Source organism: Onychomys torridus, chromosome 10 (genome assembly GCF_903995425.1).
Source record: "Onychomys torridus chromosome 10, mOncTor1.1, whole genome shotgun sequence".
In the NCBI taxonomy this organism is placed as follows: Eukaryota; Metazoa; Chordata; class Mammalia; order Rodentia; family Cricetidae; genus Onychomys; species Onychomys torridus.
In genome coordinates this window covers 30,889,093-30,915,673 of record NC_050452.1, presented here as the reverse complement: position 1 = coordinate 30,915,673, position 26,581 = coordinate 30,889,093, and the positions used below count along the sequence as shown (strand labels likewise).

General features: G+C 43.5%; 1 protein-coding gene across 3 annotated transcripts in view; it reads left to right on the top strand.

Moving 5' to 3' along the window:
- Window positions 1–7,502: 7,502 nt before the first annotated feature.
- Window positions 7,503–26,581, top strand: part of Kiaa0232 (KIAA0232 ortholog) — a 64,027-nt gene continuing 44,948 nt past the window's right edge. For all 3 annotated transcript variants that reach the window (XM_036200513.1, XM_036200512.1, XM_036200514.1), the window contains exon 1: window positions 7,503–7,663. The gene's annotated coding sequence lies outside the window, so the exon portion shown is untranslated. The remainder of the gene's footprint in view (window positions 7,664–26,581) is intronic.

Below are 26,581 nucleotides of genomic sequence, written 5' to 3'. Positions count from 1 at the left end.
GGCTCTTGGCACTATATAAACAGATTTCCCATGTTGAGGACATTGTTAGGGATGAAGAGCAGGTCACTAGAGGGAATGCTCACTCCTTCAGAGGTTCTGGGAGCACACCAAGGAGGAGGCAGAAATCCTGAAAGGAACACAACTGGTATCTCTCAGGAAGGGCTAGTCCCTTTTCCTGTGGCACAGCTCTTCAGACAGCCTGGGGTTCATTTGTAGTGATATATTGTATATGCTGATAAATTTGCCTAAAGATCAGAGGACAGACAGAACAAGCCACTAGATTAAACATAGATGCCAGGCAGTGGTGGCACACATCTTTTGTTTTGTTTTGTTTTGTTTTGTTTTGTTTTGTTTGAGACAGGGTTTCTCTGTGTAGTTTTAGTGCCTGTCATGGATCTTGCTCTGTAGAACAAGTTGGCCTCAAACTCACAGAGATCCTCCTGGCTCTGTTTCCTGAGTGCTGGGATTAAAGGCATATGCCACCGCTGCCTGGCTAGAGAGAAACAGAGACAGACAGTGGTGGCACACACCTTTAATCCCAGTACTTGGGAGTCACATGCCTTTAATCCCAGCACTAAGAAGGAAGTGATGGCTGGGTGCAGAAAAGTATGTAAGGGTGAGGAGACAGGAACTAAAAGCTTTTTCAGGCTGAGGAGTCCTAGAGGGAAGACGTAGCAGTGGCTTGTTCCTTTGTCTCTCTGATCTTTCAGGATTTACCTCAATATCTGGTTTGGGTTTTTATGAGACCATTTAAGATTCCGACAACATTCATTCCTGAATCATGGCCTTACCTAAAGGACATCTTCACACTGAGTTGTGACCTAGAGTCAAGAACATCCTCAGTGTGATCTGAACTCAGCATAAGCACAATCAAAACTGGTGAATAGAAAGAGGAATTATCCATAGTGAACTTACACACATTTCCCATCAGCATTTTAGCAAACTCTGAACTCCGTGCCTTGGTACCCAAGGCCTGGCTTATCTGTGCTCTGTACATGGATAGATATTACACCTCATCAAAGTCACCTGGACTCCTCCAGCTGTGCCCAGTTACTTTCAGTTTCTCAGTGCACTGTGCCCTGTCCTAAATCAGGACCTTGTCCTTGCTTTTCCTGGAATCTGATATATTTAGACCCCACAGCCTGTCATCCCTTCCTACTTGGAAAGAGTTGGTGCTCTTGCTCCCTCCCTCCCTTCCTCCCTTTTTTTTCTTTTTGTGTTTGTGTATGTACACATACGTGTGTGTGTGTGTGTGTGTGTGTGTGTGTGTGTGTGTGTGTGTGTAAGCCTAAGGTGACTGAAGAATGTAGTTCCTCGGGAGTGATGGGGTTTGGGGAAGGGGATCAAACTCAGGACCTCCTGCATGACAAACATGCTTCTGTCTGTGTCTCCTCAGCCCCAGGAAGAAGTGATCTTTCTCCTTCTAGCCTGAATCAAACGTCCTGCTCTCAAGGAGTTTTTTTTGCTGACAGTATGGCTAAATAGAGTCCCCATTTGTTTCTTTTTATAGCCTTTCCCGCCGTTGGTAACATTGTAACTTAACTTTGACTAGTCCTCTCCAGCTAAGAAGATTAAGGGTCCCCTGGACACACTGTTGCTGTGTTTATCAATTACCTGCTAAGAGCCTAAGGCTGAGTGCCCCACACTGTTGAATAGAGGGAAGTTGTGATTGCTTAATTTTGTTTCCCAGTCCTAGCACATTCCAGCTGAGCTGTGACTTGGTGGGAAAACTGTCAGTTCTCTAAGCCTCCATTTCCTAGATGATGGTAGTTCCTCCTTTCCTGGGAGAACTGAATGAGATGTGAAATGCCAGGAACATCATGGGTGTCATGGGTACAACTGTCTCTTCAGACAGATGCATAGAAGCCTCACCCCTATGACCTCTATGTGAACCCCCATTTGGAAAGTTTGTCTTTGCAGATTCCATTAATGAGGATGAGGACAGTCCTCACAGGGTTTGCCTCCGGGCCACTGGGTGCTGGGTCTGTAGTGGGGCTGGTAGGAGTGTTGAGGTAAGGGAGTCACATATTGGCAACTTGTGGTTGGAAGAAAGAAGCAGGTTACAATGTTGACATCTTGACTTGTATAGCACCACCCCACCCAGTACCCTGGAAAGAAGGCGCCACTAACTTGTCTAGCTCCAGGCTTGGAGGTCAGTAAGAGGGATCCAGGTCCAGCACAGCTCTGGTGCTAGGACCTGCTTCTCTACATGGTCTTCTCTCTGCCTTGCTGAGCTTGGGCACAGCAGGAGCAGTTCTGTAGAGAGCGGATGGCTACTCTATCTTTTTCAACGAGGTCACTCAGGGGCCCTGCAGGAGCAGCCTCCTCCACAGCCACCTGGCTTCTGTGGCAGCCTACAGATTCTGAAGCTGCTTTCATCAGCCCTGGGGTCATGTGGGGTGGAGTAAAGCAGTGGTGTAGAAAGGGACAGGGGAAGAGGAAGCATCAAAGGAGCTCTAGGAGCCTGGGGGGGTTGATGCTGGTGTTTGGTTCACTGTGAATAGGGTACTTTTCTGGACCCTGTAATGAGGACCATTTCCTTTGACAGCAAACCATGGTACCATCATTGTGAACATTTTAAAAGTGAGGATGGTAGTGAGCTTAGACAAGCAAGACCTGGCTTCTACCCAGTAGCCCAGGCCCAGGCTTCACCTCCATGCTAGCCTACCTTTGAGATGGACAGTTGTTGACCTCACTGTTAAAAGCTTTCTCTTGAGTAAGTTGGAGGAGTCAGAACTAGATAGTCCTTGGAAGAAGTTTGGGAGGACAATGAGGGGCCTTGACACTTACTGACAACTTAGTGTCTTCAGAACAGAGCACACTTTTGGCTTGGTTTGGTTCCAGTACAGGTGAAGGACAGAATTATGACTCCTCTGTCCCTTCATGTATGTCTTCGTTAGGGTTTTTTCTTTCTTTCTTTTTTCTGTGAAGAGACACCATGACCACAGCAACTCTTATGAAGGAAGACAGACATTTAATTGGGGCTGGCTTACAGTTTCAGAGGTTTAGCCCATTGTCATTATGGCAGTACAGGCAGTGTTCAGGCAGGCATGGTGCTGAGAGTCCTACATCTTGATCCGTAGGTAGCAGAAGGAGAAACTGTGTACCACACTGGGTAGCTTGAGCATATATCAGACCTCAAAGCCCACCTCCACAGTGACACACAGACTCCAACATATCTCCTAATACTACCACTCCCTATGGGCCAAGCATTCAAATGCGTAAGTGTGTGTGTGTGGGGGGGCGGGGTCATACCTATCACATAGCACCATCACAATGAACTAGAGAATCAAAGGCCCAGGAAACTAAGCAGTTATAATCAAGAGGCCACAGCAGAGGCTAGGCCTTGACTGAAGCCATGGAATAGGGTTTGCACCATTTGGAGGAATGCAGGGCCACTGAGAAGGGGAATGTTGGGAAGGGAATAGGCTTGGGGAGGTTGAAAGAAGTCTCCAGACAGGGATAATGATACACTCATGGAAATCCAGTTACTTAGTAAGCTAATGCAGAAGGATCCCAAGTTCAAGGTCTGCCTAGGCTACAGACTGAATACAAGGCCAGTCTTGGCAATTTTGTATGACTCTGTCTTAAAATAAAAGGTAGAAAGAAAGTTCAAGATGCATGTCAGTGGGAGAGCATTTGCCTAGCATACATGAGGGATTAGGGTCAATGCCCAGTACCTGTAAACAAATAAATAGGGAGAAAAAGGGGAAGAGATCTGAAGACCACAGACACTTGGACTTACGTGTCTGAGCTGAGTTGAATGGTTAGGGGTACCCTACATGAGGGTGCTTGGCCTGAGGCAGACCATGGAAATGGGTGTGGGCATCATCACTTAGGGTAGATTCTTATGAAATGGTATGAACCATATAACAGGAATGGGGCTGGGATGTTACTACTAAGTGGCTGCTTACTCACTGTGTGGCCCGACAAAAGCCACAGACCTCTCTGGAGCCTCAGCCTGTAGCTGCAAAGAGTGGAGAACCTTTCTAGTTGCAAAGGTAGAGTACAGGATGGTGTGTGCAACAGTGTGGGTATCATTCATGTTGGCTATGGGGAAGTGTTGACTACATTTCCCTTAATCAGTGTTGCTTCACTTAAAAACTCATTTCTAAAGTTTTACAGACAAAGAAAAAAGGGCAGGGTGGGCTTTTGAAATCTTCCTCCCTAAGTACCTCACTGTATAAATGGGGAAGCTGAGGCTCAGTCAGTGAGATTCAGTAAAGAAGATCCTAGATCTTATGAGGCTTGTCCTGCCTTCAACCCACCAGAGGGCTATTGCATGTCACAAATCACCCTGCAACTCCAGCCTGTTGTTCTCCAGGCATATATGTGACAAACTCAGCCTCAGCAGGTGCCCTCTAGGATCCCCACTAGGGCTGAGAATATCTGAGTCAAATGTTGGGGGGGGGCAGTCATCTTCACCCATCACTGATGTGTCCAGGGATGGGGTCCAGTGGCAGGTGCTCTTGAACCTGGAGAGGTGACATGTTCTCTCTCTGTTTCTCTGTCTCTGTCTCTTTGTCTCTCTGTCTCTCTGTCTGTCTCTCTCTCTCTCATACAACACACACACACACACACACACACACACACACACACAGAGAGAGAGAGAGAGAGAGAGAGAGAGAGAGAGAGAGCAACTATGATAGTTTTTTGCAAAACATGGTAAATGAGGAGACTCTGCCACTGCCTCTTCACTGCCTCTCCCTCTGCCACTTAGTTTCAGCCAGAGGCCTCTGGCCTCCTTTGTGTTCCCTGGAGACCACAGCCATGGCACCAGAGTTATCCTGAGTTTACCTCTGCTGATCTGTACCCAGATACTTTAAGGAAGACGGTGTACAGAGTGGCAAATGGAAGGGCACAGAAGGTCAGATTGCAGAAATGAACCCCATGGACAAGGACACTGCTCTCCCGGAAAAGGGGTCTTGATGGGAAAGCAAAATCACAAATAAGCTACTCTCAAGTATTGATAAGAACTGGAAGCCAAGAAACAACACAAGACTGGGAAGGTAGACTGCTATAAACTGGGCATCAGGGAAAGTATATCTGGATGGTTGACACACCTGACCCTGGAACAGGAAGGAGCCAGCTAGGCAAAGATCTGGAGAGCCTGTATAAAGCGTCAGCAAGTACAAAGGTCCTGAAGCTGGAGTCCACATGCCTTCTGGAGCTTTGACCAATATGATCTGAATCACAGGGGTTATTTCATTAAGAAGACCACTCTCAGTCCTTTGTGAACTTCCTCACTGCCTCCAAATCCTCCTCATCCAAGCCAATTCCTACTCACCATGAATTTTTTTCTTTTAGGAAATTCTTCCTAAAACTTTAGGAAGTTCTAGTAGTCCGTGGTTTACAAAAAACCAGCCTGTGGTTCAGTAACAAAAATGAAGCTGGGGAGTTGGGAAGACAGCACAGTTAGTAAAAGCATCTGCATGTAAGTACAAGAAGCTAAGTTTGGGTCCCCAGCACCCACACTTGAAAAATAAATGGGGACAGGGGTGCACACCTTTTTCTTTCATTTTTGCTTATTGTTTGTTTTGAGACAGTGTCTCACTAAGTAGCTCTAGGTGTCCTGGAATCCACTATGTAGAACACGTTGACCTTGAACTCAGAGATCTGCCTGCCTGTGCCTCCTGAGTACTGGGATTGAAGACATGTGCCACCACACCTGCCCTAAGGGGTGCACACCTTTAATCATAGCACTGGGGAGTGAGCACAAGAGGACCCCTGGAGGTTCAATAAGAGGCCATATCTCAAAAAAAAAAAGTGGGCCCATAAGAGATGCTCTGGATGATAAGCTTGCTGCCAAGCCTGAGGACCTAAGTTTGATCTCTGGAATTCACATGGTAGAAGGAGAGAAACTAACTCCCGAGGGCTGTCCTCTGACCCACACTCTGGCTGAGCACGTGCATACACACCCAATAATATATCTAAAAAAGAAATACAAGGTTGAGAGTGATTAAAAAATTACTGATGTTACCCTCTGGCCTCCCCATGAGCTTGCCCACTAACATCCCAGGAACACATACACACAGAAAATAGTCAAAAAACGGTGTAGCTACAAAGTAGCTGTGTTTTTTCTTCCTTCCAGATAGTTGAGATACATTGTTTCTATTTTGAAACTTCTGTGCTACCAGTAGGCCTTTACATAAGGTAGAGGCTAGGTGACTGTAATTTTATGAATGTACCAAAAATGTGTGCAAGTTCTCCATTGTTTGGGAAATGTTTCACTGGTCCTGAAGATTCCCAACGCTATTTATTCCCACCTCTGCTCCCAGATGGTCCTGGATTTTCCAACTCTCTCCCCATGTTAGGGAGTTCAACTGGCTGCCCAGCCACGAGCCAGGCCTAGAACAGGTAACCAAAAGATGTGTACTAAATATACTGTGGTTTGTGGCTCACCTGAGATGAACTCCTGAGGCAAAACTGGGAGCAAGCTGATGAAGGGAAAGAATTGGACAAAGGAAGAGACCCCTTCCTCCCATATCATAGCCAAGGGCCTGGGCTCAAATTCTGCCTCCATCCAGAGACTCCATTCATTCAAAGCCCAGTCTGTTCTGAGCCTCGCTTCTTACCAGTGAAATGGGCCAGTAAAGCTTTACCCTGGGGTTCTTGGGGGAGAGTGAAAAGGTGTTTGCCGAATCAGCGTGGATTCTATGAAAGTAGGGTTCTTTTAGGTTCCTGTCCCCGGCTTACATACAGAGTCCAGCCTACCTTAGCAGAAAGTACTTCCAGTTCTCTGCTCCTCCCACAAGCTATGAGCTGAGTATGGGAACTTTGGGTCTCAGGCTCTGAATCCAAGAGCAGGGACTTGTGCCTAGGGGTGCTCAGTAAGTGCAGGTCACTGCTCTTCCGGACCTGTTCTTTCCTTTGTACAGTAGTCACATCCCAGGCTTTCCTTCCTGGTACCTCTGACATCTATATCTGCTTTTCTAGAAGAGCCTAGGAGTCACATTTCGGGAAGGTGAGTAGGAGGGAAGAGACTTTGACTAAAAGGTTAGTGCACATTTTTGGCTCCCACTTCCGAATCTTCCAGAAGGCCTTTTATTTTTTGCCTACTTAATAATAACATGAAAAAGCCATGTCACTTTTTTTTTTTTTTTAATTGAAGTCTTTATGTTAAGCCACCCACTCCAGCCATCCCAGGACGCGGTGAGGAGGGGGCGTGGACAGGTGAAGTGCGCGAGGGAAAGCAGGGTGGGGGTTGGGGGGTGCGTGTACGTGGGGGCTCTCTGCTAAGCCTGGTCTGAGAGCCCTGGCGGGACTCATCGACCCAGGCGCCGGCTCTCAGGACCTGGTAAAGCTTCAAAGTGTCAGATCCCCAGGTCAGCCTCGTGCCCTCTGCGCCTCCTGCTTCCCCCACCCACGGCACGAGGGCGGCGCCCCGGCGCGCTGATGTAATCCCGGCGCCTGGGCGGAAGGATATGGAACGCGGCGCTGACTGGCGGGGCGCTGAGGCCGTTGCCAGGTAACGCAGCGGAGCCGCTGCCGCGCGCCGCCTCCCGCCCTCCGCCGCCTGGCGCTGGGGCCGCCGCCGCCGCCGCCGCTGCCGCCGCCGCCGCTGCCGCTTTACGTAAGGCGCAGGCCAGGGCCACCCGGCGCTCGGCAGCCGCCTGCAGCCCTCGGAGCGCAAGGAGAGGCTCCCGCCCGGCAGCCTTGGCAGGTAGGCGGGGGCCGGGAGCGGGGCCGTGGCGGGTGACTAGCTCGAAAGGCGCCGGGCCCGAGGACCCCGCGGGCGGCGTGCGATGAGTGCGCACAATGGGCCGCGACGGGCTGAGGCGGCCCGGCCTGAGGGACAGCGGCCGAGCCTCGCCCCGCGCCCTCAGCTTTGTCCTTCGGCGGCCGGGGGCGGGCGCGGCGCGGTGAGTGGCGGGCGCGCGGGCCTATGGAGCGGGGTCGGCGAAGGTGACGGCCGAGGGCAGAAATGACAGTCCCCCCGAGTCGCCGGCCTGAGCGCGCCGCCGCCCGGACCCTCGCGGCCCGGCTTCCGGCCGGCGTCCCCGAAGCTCCCGGCGTCTCCCGCCGGCCCAGAATCAGGCTGGCTGAGCGCACTGCGTAGAGGCCAGGCAGGATGAGCTCTAGGGAGCAGACCCCCCCCCCCCCAACCTGGCAGCCCCTCCCTTCTGTGTTTGCCCTTCCGTAGACAAACCTTAAAGGTTTAACCAAGAAAAAGTGGGATGGGGGACATGCGACTCTTGAGTCATTTACTTAAATGGGGTTCTTGGTTCTCATCACCTGCATCGCAGACATTGCCTCGTTGCCCAAGTAACTGACAATGCATTTTGCATTTCTGAGTCTTGGCTTATAAAGAAACGGTGGGAGAGGATGGCTGAGGAGCTGGGGACGAGCAGTTTGGATAACAGGTGATGTGCAACGAAAACCCCACGCAGGATTTCTGCTATCAGTATAGGACCCGATGCACGACACCGTGTCGGTTTTAGAGACTTCAGATTTAAAGGGAGGAAAACAAAAATCTGTCACTCTGCATTCTGAAGGTCAAATATTCGCCCGCAGATATTTTGGGCTGAACCATTCTTAACTAGGTCTCAGGATCTTTATGACAAAAAGCCATTCTGGAACTGTACCTTTGAAATACCCACGGAGGCTCCTTGCAATTAATACTTGTTATCCTGGATTCAATTGCTGTTCTTGTCAAATAATGTACTTTAAAATTTTATTCTTTCACAAGTTAATGCATATTTGTATATAATGTACTTTTATCATAGTTCCCCATTATCTTTTATCCAAATAATTAATTGTAGTTATGTATATAGTCATGTGTTTGGGTGCATGTATGTTTGTGTGTGTGTGTGTGTGTGTGTGTGTGTGTGTGTGTACTTGTGGAGGCAAGGGATCAATATCAGGTGTCTTCAGTTGCTCTACACCTTATATTTTGAGACAAGAAATCTAGAGATCTGCCTGCCTCTGCCTCGGGAATACTGGGATTAAAGTCTTGTGTCACCAACCTTCAGCTCCATAGACAGGGTCTCTCACTGAACCCTGAGCTCACCAGTTGGGCTGGATTGGGTGGCTAGTAACTTCAAGGATCCTCCCATCTGGGGGCTCCTCAGCTCTGGGATTACAAAGCATTCACCGTAGTACCTGGAGGTCTGAACTTGAGACCTTGAGCTTGTGTGGTGAGCACCTTCCTGGCTGAGCCAGTCAAACATGTTTAATCATTTAAAAAGTAGTTAGGGCTGGCGAGGTAGCCCAGGTGAAGCTTAGGATTAAATTCTCAGACCCTAACATAAAATAGGGCTTCCGTTGGAGTGTAACAGGGTTTTTCATGAGCCTATTTTCACTTAAAGTGCCACCTTAGCCAGTGAAATATCAAGAGGAGAGTTTTGCTCTTATTGAGTGTCATGGAGATACATGTATTGTTCTTTGAACATAAAAGATTTTTAACATGACAACACAAGGCAAATCTGTTTAAAGGATGATCAGTTTATTTGTTATACAAATTATGAACATTTAAGAAACTTAAAAGGTATTTTAGCTTGTCCCGTGGTCATGTATCTTCCCTCTGTGCCTAATTTTACCCTAGGGCTCTTTAAAAGCAGAGAACTTGTTATTCCTCATTGTGTAGAAATATACTGAGCCTGAGCTTTGCCCCTGTTTTTGTGTCATTTGACTTGGAGCAGTTAATGGCCTCTGAGCCAGTTTTGTCATCTGTGAAATGGGAAGAATGCTGATACCTGTCTTTGAGGATAGATAAGCAGAGAGGGATGATGTGAAGTAGTTTCATCCACACTCAAGCTCTTAAAATGCTGATATTTCTAAGTCCTCAGACTCCCCTGCTGGCTGAAGCAGTCACTTGTCTTCAGGCCCCTTTTGGGTCCTCTCTACTTTGCCTGGCTTCCAGGACTCTTTCCCAAACACATGTCAGCCTCTGGCCCTGCAAGCTTCTGAGTAAGTACCTGTGATTTGGGGCTTTGAATGCAGTTACACACACCAACAGAGTGGTTGGTGGTCCCTTGCCGCTCAGCCCCAGCGTCCTGTACCGGCTACCCCCCTTCTACATTATCTTGCTAAAACTGCTGCTGCTCTGAACATGCCGAACAGTTTTAGACTTTCTTGATGTATAATTCTTTTTTCTGATCTGAGTGCCCCCAACTTACACTTTCTCTAGTTTTTCAAAGTTCTTCAAAGATACTATATCCTCTCTGGAGCCTTTGGAAGTCCTTCAGAGTTAATTCTTCCTGGTTGTAGGTCTTGTCTTCAAGTTTTCCTTCCATTATTGCCCATGTGTGTGCATATGCTTCCTTCCCTTGGAGGCCAGAAGACAGTAAACTCTGGCTGTGGTCCTCCTTCTAACATCTTGCTGGGGGCTTTAAACATATGGAAATGTGCCAGTGTTTACTAAATAAAAGTCTGCCAGTTTTGAGCATATTAATATAAGTAATTTTAATAAAACATTAACACCAATTAAAGTGTTAGAAATGCGATTTTACTGTGTTGAAGGTAGTTACTCTTTAAAAGATTTCTGTGCAGTTGTTTTTGGCTTCTCACATAATTTTGTCCTGAGTGAAGCTGTCAGTTTTGCCATCTGTTTCTGAACGCTCAGAATCTGCAAAGTGACTGTATTCTGCCCCATGTTGTGGGTAGGGGAACCAGAGTCCAAGCAAAAACACTCCCCTGTATGAAGGGTAACGCTTCTCTTGGTAGATGACATGCTTTTTCTTTAAAATTTTTTTTTCTTTTTTTTTTTTTTTTCTCGGGAGGGCAGATTTAATATGAAATATTATGTTTTCAAGAAGACTTACTCATTAACCCATTAGTTTCAGATTGGAAAGACTCAAGTTACATTCTGGCTCCTCTCTTGCTTCCTAGGTCACCATGGAATCTCTTAACCTTCAGTCTTTGTATGAAACAAGAAGTATCATCCCATGTCTTTTGCTTTGTAGTGAGCTGGGTTCTCGGGATTGAACTCAGATTTCTAGGCTTGCTTGACAAATGCCTTTATCCACTGAGCCATCTTGCTGGCCCTGGGGGCTTTTTTGATGACCAGCTTTTTAAAAGAAAGATTTATTTTTATTTATATATATGTGTGTGCATATGCTTCCCTGGGACGCCAGAAGACGGTGTTGGATTTCTCTGGAGCCAGAGGTACAGGCAGTTATGGTCTACCTGGCTTGGGAGCTGGAAACTGAACTCCAGTCCTCTCAAAGAGCAGTAAACATTCTGCTGAACCATCTCTTCAGCCCCAGGTACCAGATTTTTACCAGGTCTGCATTTGTACTTCGGTTGTTCCCGTTCCCTCTCTGTTTTTTCTGAGTGTGTGTGTGTGTGTGTGTGTGTGTGTGTGTGTGTGTGTGTGTGTGTTGAGGATTAAACCCAGAACATCATGCATTCTAGACAAATATTCTGCCAACTAAATTACATCCCCTGCCCCTCTATGCATTTTTTGTTTTGGTTTGGTTTTTTGAGACAGGGTTTCTCTGTGTAACAATCCTGGCTCTCCTTGAACTCGCTCTGTAGACCAGGCTGGCCTTGAACTCAGAGATCCACTTGTCTCTGCCTCCAAGGTGTACACCACCACAGCTTGGCATTTTTTGGGGGGGAGTGCATTTTTTTTTTTTTTTTTTTAGCTGAGGATTGAACTCAGGGCCTTGTGCTTGCTGGGCAAGTGCTCTGACCACTGAGCTAAATCCCCAACCCAGCTTTTTTTTTTTTTTTTTTAATCAATCTTCCTTGATCTCTTTCTTTCCTGGTCTCCCTACCCCACCTTCTGAACTGTCACTGGTCCTTAGAGAAGAATGTACATTCTCTTCCCTTGGCTAAGAGGCAGTGTTGAAAGTGTTAAGAATACACTCTAAAAGCATTGCCACCTGTGCTTATTCTTTTAATTAGATCTGAAATTGTATGTCTTCTTGTTACCTCATAGGTTAGGCAGCTCCCAGAACACCTGGTATAAAAACCTCTGGGAGGGAAGCTCTATTTTAGCTCTTTGTTTCTGAGTTTTCAGTCTTATCATGCAGGGCATGGTGGCTGGAAGATCTCAACCGAATGTCAGGAAGCAGTGAAAGACAGACGGGGGCCAAAGACAGATACCCCAAGGACCTGCCTCCAGTGACCTACTTATTTCTGCTAAGTCTTACCTTCTAATGTTTTCAGCGCCTTTGAAAATTAGTGCCCTCAGCTGGAGATCAAATGTTCAAATGAGACTGAGGGGCACACTTCAGATCTGTAACATTCCACCCCAGTCTCCAAAGGTTCATGGGCACTGCATAATGCAAAATGTATTTACTCTATCTCAGGAGTCCCCAGTGTGTTATATTTCAACATTGTTCAAAAGTCCCAAGTCCAAAGTCTCTTCTGAGACTTGAGGCAATCTCTTAGCTATGAGTCCCAGTAAAATAAAAAATAAAATTACATACATAAGGGCATAGAGTAAACATTTCCATTATAAAAAGCATAACAGAATAGCCAGTGAGGATTGGACCAAAGCAAGATCATAATCCAACAGGGCAAACTTTAAATCTTGTTGCTCCATGGCTGTCATTTAAAGTATGGTGTGAGCTCCAATGGGCTTGGACAGCCCTACCCTTTGGCTTTGCTGTTTGCATGTAGCCCATATGACCTCTCTTGGGTTGGCTCCACTCAATGCCATCTTTGGGCTATCATAGTGCAGGGACCCTAAGCTTATCACACATTTCCTGACCTCTTAGGCTTTTCTTTGAAATCTGGATGGAAAGCCTCTATGGCCCTTAAGTGTACTTTGCTTGCCTGCTAACCCAGCATCACTTAGTACTGCCAAGATTTGCTGCCAGCTGCAGTAGTAGCCAGGCTCCCATAGTTACAGCAGCCTCAAGAGTCCTGGGTGGCCAAACACAGTAAAACAAATCCTGGGGAAACAGATTCCCAGGTAGCCTTGGCCTTTTCAGTCATGGTGTTCTTAAAGCTCTCTCTTCTCAAGGAGGAATTATTCCAAATTAGTTTATGTTTTACTACCCTTGAACCTGTGATGTGGGGGTTTGGCCACTTTCTGAGATACCCTGAAGACACCTTTTATTGGTTCTAATCCTTAGCTCTCTTATGATGGTCCTAATTTCTTCAGTAGTCATACTTCCTTTGGCTTCAACTTCACCGTTGCTGCTTTTCTAACCATGTTGCAAGCTTTTCAGTCTGCTTTGTTTTTTTCTTGTTATAAATTTTAGGAGCTGTTAGCAAAACTCATCCTCAGCTGGAATGCTCAGCTACTTTGGAATTTCTAATGGGTCACTTGTAAACTCAGCCTGTCACTGAGTTTGGAGTTTTGGGAAATGGATAAAATTTAGACATGTTTTTGTTGTATTGTACCATATACAGTCTTTAGTCTAGCTTCCAGCAGTCTTTGCTTCCATCTGAAACCTGTCTTTATCATTCACATTCCTAGTAGCTCAGGTCTTCTGAGCTCCTACCAAAATTGTTCATTAAGTTCTGCTGATAGCTTTCTTGTCTAAAGTCTTTCATATTCCTGCTGTAAGACTGAGTCAAAGGCTCCCAACACACATCAGCAGTAGTCAGCAATGACCTCACTTCTCTGGGACCAGTTTTCTGTGTTCGACGTTGATCATCGTGACAAAATATCTGACATGAACAACTTAAGTGGAGGAAAGGTTTGTGTTGGTTTGTGGTTTCAGTACCCTCATGGTGGAAGGACATTTGGGGGAGCAAAGTTCCTCACCTCCTGACAGCCAGGAAGAGAGAGGAAGAGAAGCAGAGAGGAGTTGGGCGACAAGAGATGGACAGATAAGATGTCCCCACGATCTATCAAAGTGTCCTATTCCTCCACCTAAACCTTGCCTCTTAATTTCCAGCATTTCCCAGTAAAATGCCACTAATTGCGGAAGACCAAGGGTTGAGCACATGTGCCTCTGGGGAACATTTCAGATTCAAGCCACAGCACCTTATATCTTAGCACAAAATTGCTGGCTTCCTCATGATTGTCCAGTTCCTGTGCTGTTGAAATCTTGAAGACTTTGCTGACATATTCTTTGTACTTCTGTAACCTGATTTTCAGAATTAACTCTTTATTCTCTCACACAGTGTTGTGCCTGATACCTGAGTTTTTTTCCAGTTTAATTATTATTATAATTTATTTTATGTGCACATTTGGGTATGCATGCACCTCATGTATGCAGGTGCCTATGGAGGCCAAATTCCCTGGAACCAGAGGTAGAGGCAGTTGCAAGCTGTTCAGTGTGTGTGTGTTGGAGACTAAACCTGGGTCCTCTACAAGAGCAGTAAGTGCTCTTAACTGCTGAACCATCTCTCTAGTCTAGTCCCTCAAGTTGTTTTGTTGTTGATGTTTGCTTATGACATTTTAGGGTTTTGTGTATTTTTTTACTTTTTGTTCTGCATGGAGGCATCTCTCCTGGATTTTTAATTTCTTGAGGGAAGAGAAGGGACTCTGATTTGATGATTCCTTCTAGTGTGCAATATAATCTTTTTGCACAGTACTCATTCAATAGATGTTTGACTGAATTAACTCAGAATCACTGATTTCAGAAGGAAAGGACTTAGGTCAAAGTAGCTTTTGGGGAGAATTTTGTGACTCAATGCAGGGCCCAGTATATAGCAGATGTGTCAGTAAGTGGCTGCTTTTAGCTCATTTGAACAGGTGTAGAAAACACTGGAGCTTGGTGCCTTAGTTACTTTGGTGTTACTGTTGCCATAGTACCTGATGGAAACAACTTCAGTGATTTTGGGCTCATGGTTTCATAGGATTTTAGTCCGTCTGGGGACAGCATGTGGGAACACTTCACTTCATGGTGGCAGGAGCATATGGTGGAGGCTGTTCATATCACAGCAAACCAGCAAGCAGAAATAGAGACAGGAAATGGGCAGGGGTAATGTAATGCCAGTCATTCCTCCCCAGATGATCTTCTTCCTTCAGCTAGTTCCACTTCCTGACATGTCTAGTCCTTAAGTAGTTAGTTAGGGACCAAACATTCAGAACTTGAGCCAACGGAGGATATTTCCTATTCAGATTCTTACATTTGGCTTTTGATGTTCGAAGGCTCATGGCCATCTCTTATGCATGATACATTTAATTCAAATTCAACTTAACAGTTTTGACATTGTTCAAAGTCTGATGTCAAGTGGTCAGCCCTGAGACCATAGACACACAGGTAACATTATATGGATTGAACAGGTTGTATTTATATATTTGGGAAAAAATATACATGTATTTGTTTATATATGTGTGTGTGTATACATACATACATACATACATACATACATACATACATACATACATAAACAATTAAAGACTGAATTTGAGAGACAACAAGGGAGTCCCTGGGAAGGTTTGGAGGGAGGGAAGAGAAGGGGAGAAATAGTATAATTATACTGTAATTTCAAAAAATAAAAAACTTACAAAAAAAGTCTGGTGTGTCTATAAGATTCAAAGTAGTCTCTTAGCTGTCATCCATTCCATTTGTGATGGTTAATTTCCATTGTCAACTTGACTAGATTTAGAATTACTTAGGAAAGAAATGTCTGGACATAGCTGTGAGATGTTTTCACAGAAGTTTAACTTAGGAGGAAAGACCCATTCTGAATGTGGGTGGTGCTGTCCCACTGGTTGAGGCCTGGGGCTGGATAAAATGGAAGCAAGCTGAGCACCATCATTCATCTCTCAGTTTCCTGTCTGCAGACAATATGTGACTGGCTGCTTTATACTGCAGCCATGCTGTCCCTGCCATGAGTTGCTGCAAGTCCTCCTTAAGATGGTTCTGTCAGAGACCTTGTCACAAATGTGAGAAAAGTACTTAACACCTTATAAAGTCAAAATGAAATCACAGACTTTTGTGTGCAATGACATATAAACATTACCATTCTAAAGGGAGGAGATGGAATAGCAAGGAAAGATGGACCAAAGCGAAGTTGAAACCCAGGTTGGCAAACGGTAAGTCCTGTAGCTGCCAGGGCAGGTGGTGAGCTTCAGTGGCCTGAATAGTTCTGTTCCTGTGGCCTTGCCATCCTACTCCACATGATCTCTCTACTGGTTCCATTTGGTATCTTTCTTCAGCAAATGTTCTATGCTCCTAGCATCTCCAAAATCTTAGTGTCTGTTATGACTTAGGCCTCCCCCCCCCCATGCCCCCTTCACAACTTTTATGCATGATCTCTCAAGGAATCTGATCTTGCTCCAAATTGCTTGGTTTTCCTAACAAATCTGGGTAGAAGCCTCTATATATCTGTAACTGTAAGCATTATGCATACCTGCAAAACCAGTTTCCATCATATAGCTTGCCTCCAGTTCAGTCAGTAACCAGGCTTATTTGGAGCACAGCTGTAGTGCTTAGATGGCTGGACCTGGGAAAACATTCCCCTAGGCAGCTCCCATCAAAGGAAGGTCTTTTATAGGAATTTATAATTGTATTCCCCTGCAACCTGTCATAGGTTTCCCAGTATCCAATGACAGCCCTCTTGGCATCCAGTCTCTAATAACCACACACTTTTTGTCTGCAGCCTCCAACTCAATCCTATTCTGTGCAGAATTCACATTTGTTAAATCCTCTGTTCTGTGGATTGCTGTGAGTTGTCACTGTAAACCTGGCTAGAAGCCTCCAGCAACAACAGTACCGTAGCCCAGATGCTCCTCTGCCACAGTAATTAGCCCATTAGCTTTTTTTTTTCTTTAGTAACCTTTATTTTTATATTATGTATACAGGTGGTTTTTTTTTTTTTGCTTGCATGTATGTTTGTGTATCAGGTGTGAACAGTACCAGAAGTAGGTGTTTGATCCCCTGGAACTGGGGTTCCAGGCAGTTGTGAGCTGCCCTGTGGGTGCTGGGAATTGAACTAGAGACCTCTGGAAAAACAACCAGTGCTTTTAACCACTGAGCCATTTCTTCAACTTCTAGTCAATTTGTTTTAAACTCAGCCTTCCACAGAAGTCTTCTGGGCCCCACCAGAATGATATATGATGGCCTTTTAGCATTCTGTAGCTTCTCTATCCCATTTCTACGAATTATTTCTAGAGGCTACTTGGACATATTTAGTCTCAGTAGACCCTTCTTTTGGTATCATTTTTCTGTATCCACTTTACAGTGGTTGTGACCAAATGCCCAACAGAGACAGATTACAGGAGAAAAAGGTGATTTTGGCTTATGGTTCAGTTTTTCAGATCAGGAAGACATGGCTGGGGAGTATCAATGGAATTATGTGGCAGAGGCTGTTCACATCATGGTGGGTGAGGAAGTACATGGTGAGATAGGATGGTTATGGATCATATATCCTCAAGGAGCTAGGTCTCCTTCCCCCATGACCTAGTCCTCCAACTAGGTCTCACTTGCCAAAATTTCTAAAGCCTCCCAAAATTATGCCATCACTTGGGAGCAAAGCAATTAAAATAAGAGTATAAAGGGGATATTCCAGATTTGAATCATAGTATTAAGTGAATTGATTGATTGTTTACACTCTTTTTTTTTTTGAGACTGACAGGGTCTCTGTATGTTGCTCTGGCCCTCAACATGTAGACCAGGCTGGCCTCAAACTCACAGAGATCTACCTGCCTCTGCCTCCTGAGTGCTGGGATTAAAGGTGTGTGCCACCACCACCTGGCTTTGCTTGCACTACTTTATTATGACAGTGCCCACAGATTTAATTCTATCACATGTATGTAAAGTAGAACTTATCTTTTCAGTTATACCTACATTTCTTTATTTGCTTAGGGATGAGCTGGAGTGGGCTTTTGCACAGATTTAATATGGAATCTTAAACTATCTTGAAAATGAGGAAGTTTGTCTGTAGGTAACATGTTTTTGTATATGGCTTAGGTAGGTTAGTGGAAAATTAGAATTGTTGGACATTACCTGCTGTTTTTCACTTTAATCTTTCAAAATGTATTTGGGGTAGCTGTTGAAACCTCCAAATTTTTCCCCTGTTGCTAAGCTTTGTCCATATAATTCTGTCTCTTTTGTCTTATCAGCATCTCACCCTCCTTTGTTGTGGGAGCAGATAGGTGAGAAATTGTGTTTGAATGTTGACACTTTAAATGTTGATGATGCTATTTAAGTTTGTGTGCTTTACTGATTAAGTCTTCAAAAGTAGTTACCTGTTGGTTCTGCTTTTACATGGAACTCCTTCCCTGGAGTAGCGTATTAGTGGTAGTTTCTTGTATTGGTTATTTTATGTTTATCTCTTTTCTTAATCATTGGAACTTGTGTATTGCTAATCTCTTAAAATCTGCTCCAAAGATTTGGGAATGATAATATTGTCTCAGCAGTTGAGCTTGCTGTATTGCTAGTGTCTGTGTTACAAATAAAGGCATTGGGGCATTGAATACAGAATGCTTGAGAATCTTCTCTGTGTGTGCATGTTTCTAGCCTGAGTAGTGAATGAATGAGTTCTAAGAATGTGGGGTGTGTGTGTGTGTGTGTGTGTGTGTGTGTGTGTGTGTGTGTTGTGTATGGGGGGTGTGGCCAAGTAAATATTTAACATGAGTCAGTTGGTTCTGTGGATGTAAAACACATGAGGGTAAATGAGTGAAAAGAACTATGCCACAGTATACTTTCAGGTGTTCTCTCTCTCTCTCTCTCTCTCTCTCTCTCTCTCTCTCTCTCTCTCTCTCTCTCTCTCTCTCTCTCTCTCTCTGTGTGTGTGTGTGTGTGTGTGTGTGTGTGTGTGTGTGTTAGTCCTATGTAATTGGGACAAAGGTGTTTAAATTAGTAGGAAGGGATTTGTTTTCCTTTCATCTTGGAGTCCATTTCTAATTCATCTGTATTTTTCCAAAGCACCTTTGGCTTTGTAGTAATAGCCAATGCATCACCTATTTCAAAATTGAGTCTGACTACAGCTTTTGGGGTGTGTGTGTGTGTGTGTGTGTGTGTTCATTTATAACCCCAGACTTGGGTTTTTCTTGCCTTATCCTCCCAAGTTGCTGCGGTTACAGACATGCAACCACACCTTTCTTTATGTTTTTGTTGCATTCTTTTGCTAGGATTCTGAAGGAATGTTAGAATAAGCTTAAAGTTGAAGTTCATTTTGTTAAAGGATATTGTGTGTGTATTAGTTAGTTTTTTCATTGCTTTAATGAAGTATTGAGGTGACTTGTTTGCAAAAAAAAAGAGATTTATTTGGCTCATCATTTTTGGAGGTTCATGGTTAAGATAGGTAGTCCCATTGATGAGAGTGATGGGTACATTTCGTTATGGTGGAGAGGACTGTAGCTCCACCTTTCCGAGGGTTCCACTGCAGTGTAGCTTGCCATAATGTAGTTTTGGGTACTAACAGCTATTAGAAAGCTTACTTTTTTTTTTCTTTAAATAAAAGATTTGCTATTTTATTTGAGTGAGTGCATAATGTGTGTCTGTCACACATGTGCCAGCTGCCTCATGTTGGTACTGGGAACTGAACTGGAGTCCCCTGGAAGACCAGCAAGTTCTCTTAACTACTAAGTCATGTCTCCAGTCCATAAAGCTATTCTTTATTTTATTTTATTTTGTTTTATTTTATGTGAATGAGTGTTTTTGCCTGCATGTATGTAGGTTTAATACATCTTACAGTTCACAGGTGTAGAAGCTTTATACCTTGACACTTTGACAAGCTACAGTTTCATATTCAAAAATTATATGTATGCTGTGAGCTAATATTTTACATGATAAAATGTTTTTCAACTTCGACAGGGTAAGTTTTGTGGAGAAATATCCCTGTCTGAGAAAGCAGAAAGATAACAGGTCCCTATGGAGCAATTTCTTTTTTTTTTTTTCCAGGCCCCATCAGTCAGTTATTCATCTTGTTCACCAGCTCCTCCTGCCAAGTTATCATGGCCAAGTAAATGTGAGGCGAGCACTTTCTATAATACAAGACTGGTCCAGAAAGTGTCCTGAGAGAAAAATTGTGGCATCTTTGATCACCAGGAACAACCAAATGAATTAATTTGATTGACAGCTTTCAACTGTAACACTGCCAATCAAAATTTTGCCGTCATTTGCATGGCAAGAACTGCTTGGCTAGTCACCCCAATTGCAAGAAGTTAGCTCTCCAGTCCCTCACTTCCAGCCAGCAGATTGGTGGTAGGTCTGTCTGGTAGTTCTTCTGTCCCTGCCCTGCTCCTACATTGTCAATGTGCTGGGCAGTTGTTCTTGTCTGCTCAGGTCTGAAAGGTGAATTCTGTCACCTACATGCCAATTCTCTCCACAGGTTTCATCATGTTTTGCAGTAACAGACATTCTGAAAACCTTCTTTTGTTCTAGGTAAACTTGCTTAGGAAAAAAAATTGTTTTTGAGACAATGTCTCACTATATAGCTCTGGCTGGCTCAGAATTCACTCTGTAGACCAAGGCTGGCCTTGAACTCACAAAGATCCACCTGTCTCTGCCTTCCTGTGTGCTGGGATTAAAGGCATGTGTTGTTATTCCCAGATTAGAAATTTTTAAATGCATATTTTAGAGTGAAGTTTTAATCTCTTAATTCAAGTTTTAATTTTATAAATTTTAGTTGTTTATTTTTCAATAATTTTAATCAATTTAATGTTTTAAAATTAAAGACAATTTTATTATTATTATTATTTATTATTATTGTGTGTAATGTGTATATGTGTGGGTGCATGTGCCTTGGTGTGTGTGTGTGTGTGTGTGTGTGTGTGTGTGTGTGTGTGTGTCTGAGGACAGTTTTGTGGAGTTCTCTCCTTCCACCTTTATTTGGTTCTCTCTCTCTATATATATATACATATATATGTATACGTATATATCTATATATGTGTATATATATCTATATATGTATATATGTATATCTATCTCTATCTATCTATATATATCTCTATCTATCTCTATCTATATATCTATATATATATATAAAACTTAGGTAGCCAGCCTTCAGCAAACACCTTTACTTGCTGAGCCATCTCACCTGCCCTAATTTGTTTTTCATTCAGTATTTTTCCAACAGATCTTTCAGGATTCCATCTCACTGAACTTTGTTTTTTCTTGGGATTTTTGTTTGTTGCCTGTGATTGTCTGCATGGGTGCAGTTGTCTATTTTGGTTGTGTATACCTTTCCTCTTCCCTTTGGTCCACATCTCTTAAGTTTTTAATTTTGTAAACTGTTGAATATGAAGTTTGCCCCTGCTAGGGAAAAGGAGCATTTTTTTAAAAGTATATAAACTATAATTTTGTAGACCCGCTGAAGTTCTCTGTATCTACCACATCTAAGTGAACTGAGCATCTACACTGGTTATTGTAAAGTGAGAAGGTACACAAGGTTTTCTTCTGTACATAGATAACTTTTCAAACCAGGGACTTTAGTAGACATCCATCAAAGCTTTCAGATCTGGGTGTGTTTGCCAGTTGTAGGGGCGATAGAGAGTTGGCCCAGATTGGTTTGGGAAACTCTTCCCTTTATTGGCTCCTCACACATACGACCTATCTGTCGATTGTACTGTTTTCAGCTGTACTTGACTCATAAAAACTTGGTTCTTGTGGCGTGGTGGTGGCGGCGCACACCTTTAATCCCGGCACTCGGGAGGGAGAGCAAGGCCGATCTCTGTGAGTTTGAGGCCAGCTTGGTCTACATGGTGAGTTCCAGGTCAACTAGGCCTACATAGTGAAACACTGTCTCAAAACAAAAGAAAAGTAATCCTTTTATTTATTTTTTGACAGTTTCATACTTATATACAATGTGTTTTGATTATATCCACCTCAACTCCCCTTTCTACTCTTCCCAGACACCACCTAAGACAGTCCATTCCCCTTCCCTTCTTCTCTATTTGTTTGTTTGTTTGTTTGTTTATTTATTTATTTATTTATTTATTTATTTATTTATTTATTTATGTATCCCCATTGAATCCAATTAGTGCTGCTTGTTGGGATGCTGACTGATGGTGATGGCTTGTTCTTCTGTAGCTACAGTGAGTTCGTGAACGCAGTGTCCATGTCCTACCACAGCACTTCTCGTCTATCTCTTACACTCTTCCCATTCCCTTTTATGATATTCCCTGTGCCTTGAGGGAGGAGAAGCTTAAGCTTGATAGAGCTATCCCATCTAGGGAGAGCACTTCCACTTTATAAAGATAGTTACTAAGTTAGTATCAGGTAGTAATCAAAGAATAGTCCTGTGATATGAAAAGAATTTTAATTGCCAGTGGGGAGGCTGTGCTTCCTAGTATAGATCATCAGTTTGCTTCTTCTACTTGACTAGTAAAGATGGAGCTGCTTAATCTTTATGCTCTTCCTGTGGACATAAAAAGAATGTGGTCCCATACTAGTTTTTTTTTTTTTATTATATTATCTTAAAAATAAGCTTTATTCATTTCCTAAGACTTGACACATTTCTAGAGTAGGGCAGAAAACTAGGTCTAGAGAACTGTCCATTTGTGTTTAGTTTTTTCAGATACATACAGGAAGCAAGTTGACAGGATCAGCTGTTAGCCCTTCTTTGCTGTTTTCAGTGGTAGTTTTAGTTTGGGTTGTAGGTTCTTTTGATTATACATAGGCTTTGGAGGCTGGGCCCCTTCTAAAGAGAATGAGAAGCATCTGCTTCAGATTGTGTGCAAGGTGTATTTACCAGTGTGTAACTGTTTCATACATGGGCACACTTCATGTTTGCTAGGCAAAGAGTATACTGGGGTTAGGGGTAGCAAGGGGAAGGCTTGTTTATAAGTGTGTAACTGCTTCATGTTGTGCACTTCATGCTTGCTGGGCAGATACTGCATAGAATTTCCAGATCCCAAAAAAATAGCTTCTGAAAGCCAGAATCTTAGGATTTCAGATATCCTTACCTTTGTTCTCTTCTGTTTCTTTTCCTTCTCTTCTTCCTTCTCCTCCATCTCCATTTATTTATATTTCAAAAGTATATTTATTTATATATGTGTATATGTTTGTATAAGCATGCATGTGGTGGTGAGAGGACAACTTGAGAGAGTCAGGTCACCCATTGTAAGGCTTGGTGGCAAGTGCCTTTACCTACGGAGCCATCTCCCCCATCCATTGATTCATCTATCTACTCTTTGTGTGAAAGTCCCATAGATACCCACGTTAAATAATTATGGGAATAAAATTGCAAGTAATAAAAGCCTTTGAGCAGTGTTAACAAACAGCATGCTCTTTGTGGTGAGGAAGGACCAGTTAAAACACAGTTAGACTGGACCATGTACTGCAGAAATATCCTATGAGATGGAAGAGAGTGGCTGTGTGATTCACTGGAAAGTGGAAGTTGGCATACCCAGGAGTGAAACCCAAGCCTACTAGAAGAGTTTGGCAAATACTGAGGGGAAAAACCTTTGGGCTGTTGTCTTTGTGTTGCCAGTATTATGCATAGGACCTGGCAGTGGTAGCCTGTGATACATGTGGGGTGATAAACAGTGAGTTAGAATCCTGGGTGACAGTCTTAAACTCATACTAGTAAAACTCACAGTGTAACCAGAGGTGTTTTCTCCACAATGCTGCTATGTTGTTATTTCCTAAACCTCTCTTTTCAGAGTTTATTCTCTGTATTTGGATTAAGGAAATCATTAGTTCAACACAGTTTTGATCACCTGCTAAGGTGTAAGCATTCTGCTAAGTAGGACATGGAGTGTGTCACAGTTTCTGCTGAAAGCCTTGCAGCCTTGTTTTCGATGAAACCTACACCAGAAGCCCGAAGTAGTCTGAAAGGATGTCATAGGCTCAGTGTGCTAAAGATGGTGATTGCCTGTGTGCTGGCAGAGATGAGGGTCTGGAGGAGTAATGGAGGCAGGAGGCTAGACTCCCACTGCTGGTGGCAGTAGCATTTCAACAGTACTCATACTGTTTGAAACCTTTCTAAGAATAATTATCTTTTCTCTTTTATGAATCACTTTACTTTTACAGTTTTAATTCATTTGTGCTACTAAAACTTCCCCTATTTAACTAGAGTGCTAATTTTAAAAATAATTTATTTATTTTTATTTTATGAGCATTGACTGGTGTATGTCTGTGTGAGGGTGTAGGATCTCCTGGAAGTAGAGTTACAGGCAGTTGTAAACTGCTATGTGGGTGCTGGGAATTGAGCAGCCAGTGCTCTTAACCTCTGAGCCATCTCTGTAACTCCTAGAGTGCTGCTTTTTAACCATGTTAAATGTTTTCTACTAATTTCCTCTCATTTTGCCCCTTGAAGTCATTGTGGCCGGTGATGCTTGTTCCTGTTAAAGTGAGGCCACTTTAACTGACTGACTGTGCTTTAACTAACTAACTATAAGTAGCTCTCATCCAAGAAGAAGCTTTTGGAGCATCAGGGCATACTTGATTATTTTCAGTTCTTGGATTAGTTGGTTGCCCGGTGGTGACTGTTTTGTTACCTGTTACGGATCACACCACTTGGTGATGATGGCTTTGTGTATCCCTGCCAAAGCTAGATGAACATGTGACATGAGGAGCTGTGCCTCTGCAGCATTGTATACCTCTTCCTTCCTTCCTTCCTTCCTTCCTTCCTTCCTTCCTTCCTTCCTTCCTTCCCTTCTTTCCTTTCTTTCTTTCTTTCTTTCTTTCTTTCTTTCTTTCTTTCTTTCTTTCTTTCTTTCCTCTCTCTCTCTCTCTTTCTCTCCCTCTCCCTCTCCTCTCTCTTTCTTTTTGGTTTTTTGAGACAGGGTTTCTCTGTGTAGCTTTGAGCCTATCCTGGAACTCATTCTGTAGACCAGGCTGGCCTTGAACTCACAGAAATCGCCTGCCTTTGCCTTAAAAGTGTGTGCCACCATACCCGGCCTATTGTGTACCTATTTTAATTGAACTTTTTTTCCTGGTTGGTTACCCTGGTCACCTGACTTCTTTACATTTGTCAGTGAGCTTCATTTGTTCTTGCTGTCCCATACAGTCTGACCTTGTCATTGAACCATCCACAAATACACTGAGCTGTAGTGTGATTTGACCTGTTGGAAATTACTCCTGTGAAGCATGATTTCTGTTGTCTTCATGGAAGAGGGGCTTGTAAACTGTTGAAAAGGTAACAAGTCTTTAGCTCAGCATCTTCATTTGCAGGAGTGAGTCAAAATCAGTGTCCAGTAAAACTTCTAGGCAGTGTGAATGTCCCATATTCTCACAGTAATCATCAGATGGATGTAGTATTTGGGCCTTGAAGTATGGCTTAGTGTGACAGACTGACTGACCTTTTTGTTGTTTTTGACTGTCTCAGTCCAGGCTAGCCTCAAACTCTAGATTCTCCTACCTAGCCTCCAGGACACTACATTTCTAATATATTTTACCATACTCAGCCCAAGAAACTATTTTAACCTGGATAGTGCAGTGGCACTCTGTGTGGTATGATGGTGCTGCTGGGAAGGAGGCAAAACATTTGCATGCTGTGTTTAATATGTATATAATGATACGCTAAACTTTTAGGTGCTCACATTGTGTGTTCTTAGTTAAGAAACTCTTTTTTAAAACTTACAAAAAGTATATAAGGTAAAGGAGCAGGAAGAAATACTCTGGTGCTAGTAGGCATCTCCCAAAGCAAGTGTACCGACTGTCACAGTAGCCAGGGTCTCAAAGCTGTCTCCTCCTTGCTGCTCCATGAATGGCTGCACTGGAACACGAGAGAGTCTAGGAACAGTTCAGTTGTCTGTATTCGCATGCCATAAAGATACTGTGGGCTGGGAGGTGAGTGTTTGCCATGCAAACAGGAGAACTTTTCAAGACAGGGTTTCTCTGTGTAACAGCCCAGGCTGGCCATGAACTCAGAGATCCACCTGCCTCTCCCTCCTGAGTGTTGGGACTAAAGACGTGTGCCACCATGCTTAGCAAGATATTTAATTTTTAGATATTAAAAAATATCTAAAAGTTTTTTTATTACATGTTTGTGTGTGTGTGTGTGTGTGTGTGTGTGTGTGTGTGTGTGTGTGTACACATATGCATGTGTGCCACAATGCATGTGGAGGTCAGAGACAACTTGTAGGAGTCAATTCTCTTCATTTACCATGTGGATTTCAGGGATGGAATTTAAATCTCCTGGCTTGGATGGCAGGTGACTTTACCTGCTTAGCCATCTCGATGGCCCTAAAGATATTTAATGAGACAGATGTAGCTGGCATTTGTAGCTCTTGTTGTTTCTTTAAGTGGATTCACATTTTGGCGGGAATAATTTTACTTCTGCCTAAAGGACTTTTCATATTTCATGTAGGGCAGGTTTGTTGGGAGTTAGTTTCTTCCATTTTCACATGTCTGAAAAAGTCTGTTTCACCTTGGCTGTAAAAGATAGCTCTGTAAGTATGGAGTACTAGGTTGATGGGTGCTTTGGTGTTTTAAGTCTTGCCCCATTACTTGCTCACTTACACTGTTTCCTACCAGAACAGGATGCTATGTACCTTTGCATACTTAATGTTTCTGTTTTACTCTGGCTGCTTTAGGATTTTTCTGTTGGTTACAGATGTATTTTATTGTGCTGAGTCATTCTCTTCGTGTTTCATGTGCTTGGAGTTGCCTGAATGTCTTGCTCATTTAATTTCTATCAATTTTGAAATTTAATGATTCAAATACATAGGTGTGTGTGTGTATTTGTGTGTGTGTGTGTGTGTGTGTGTGTGTGTGTGTACGTACATGTACATTTTTAGTCTATGTAAGTGAATTTATTTTTCTTATTTTTGTCCCCTATTTTGAATAGTTGTCAGTAAATTTTATCTTCTTAGGTCCTGGTATTTTTGAAT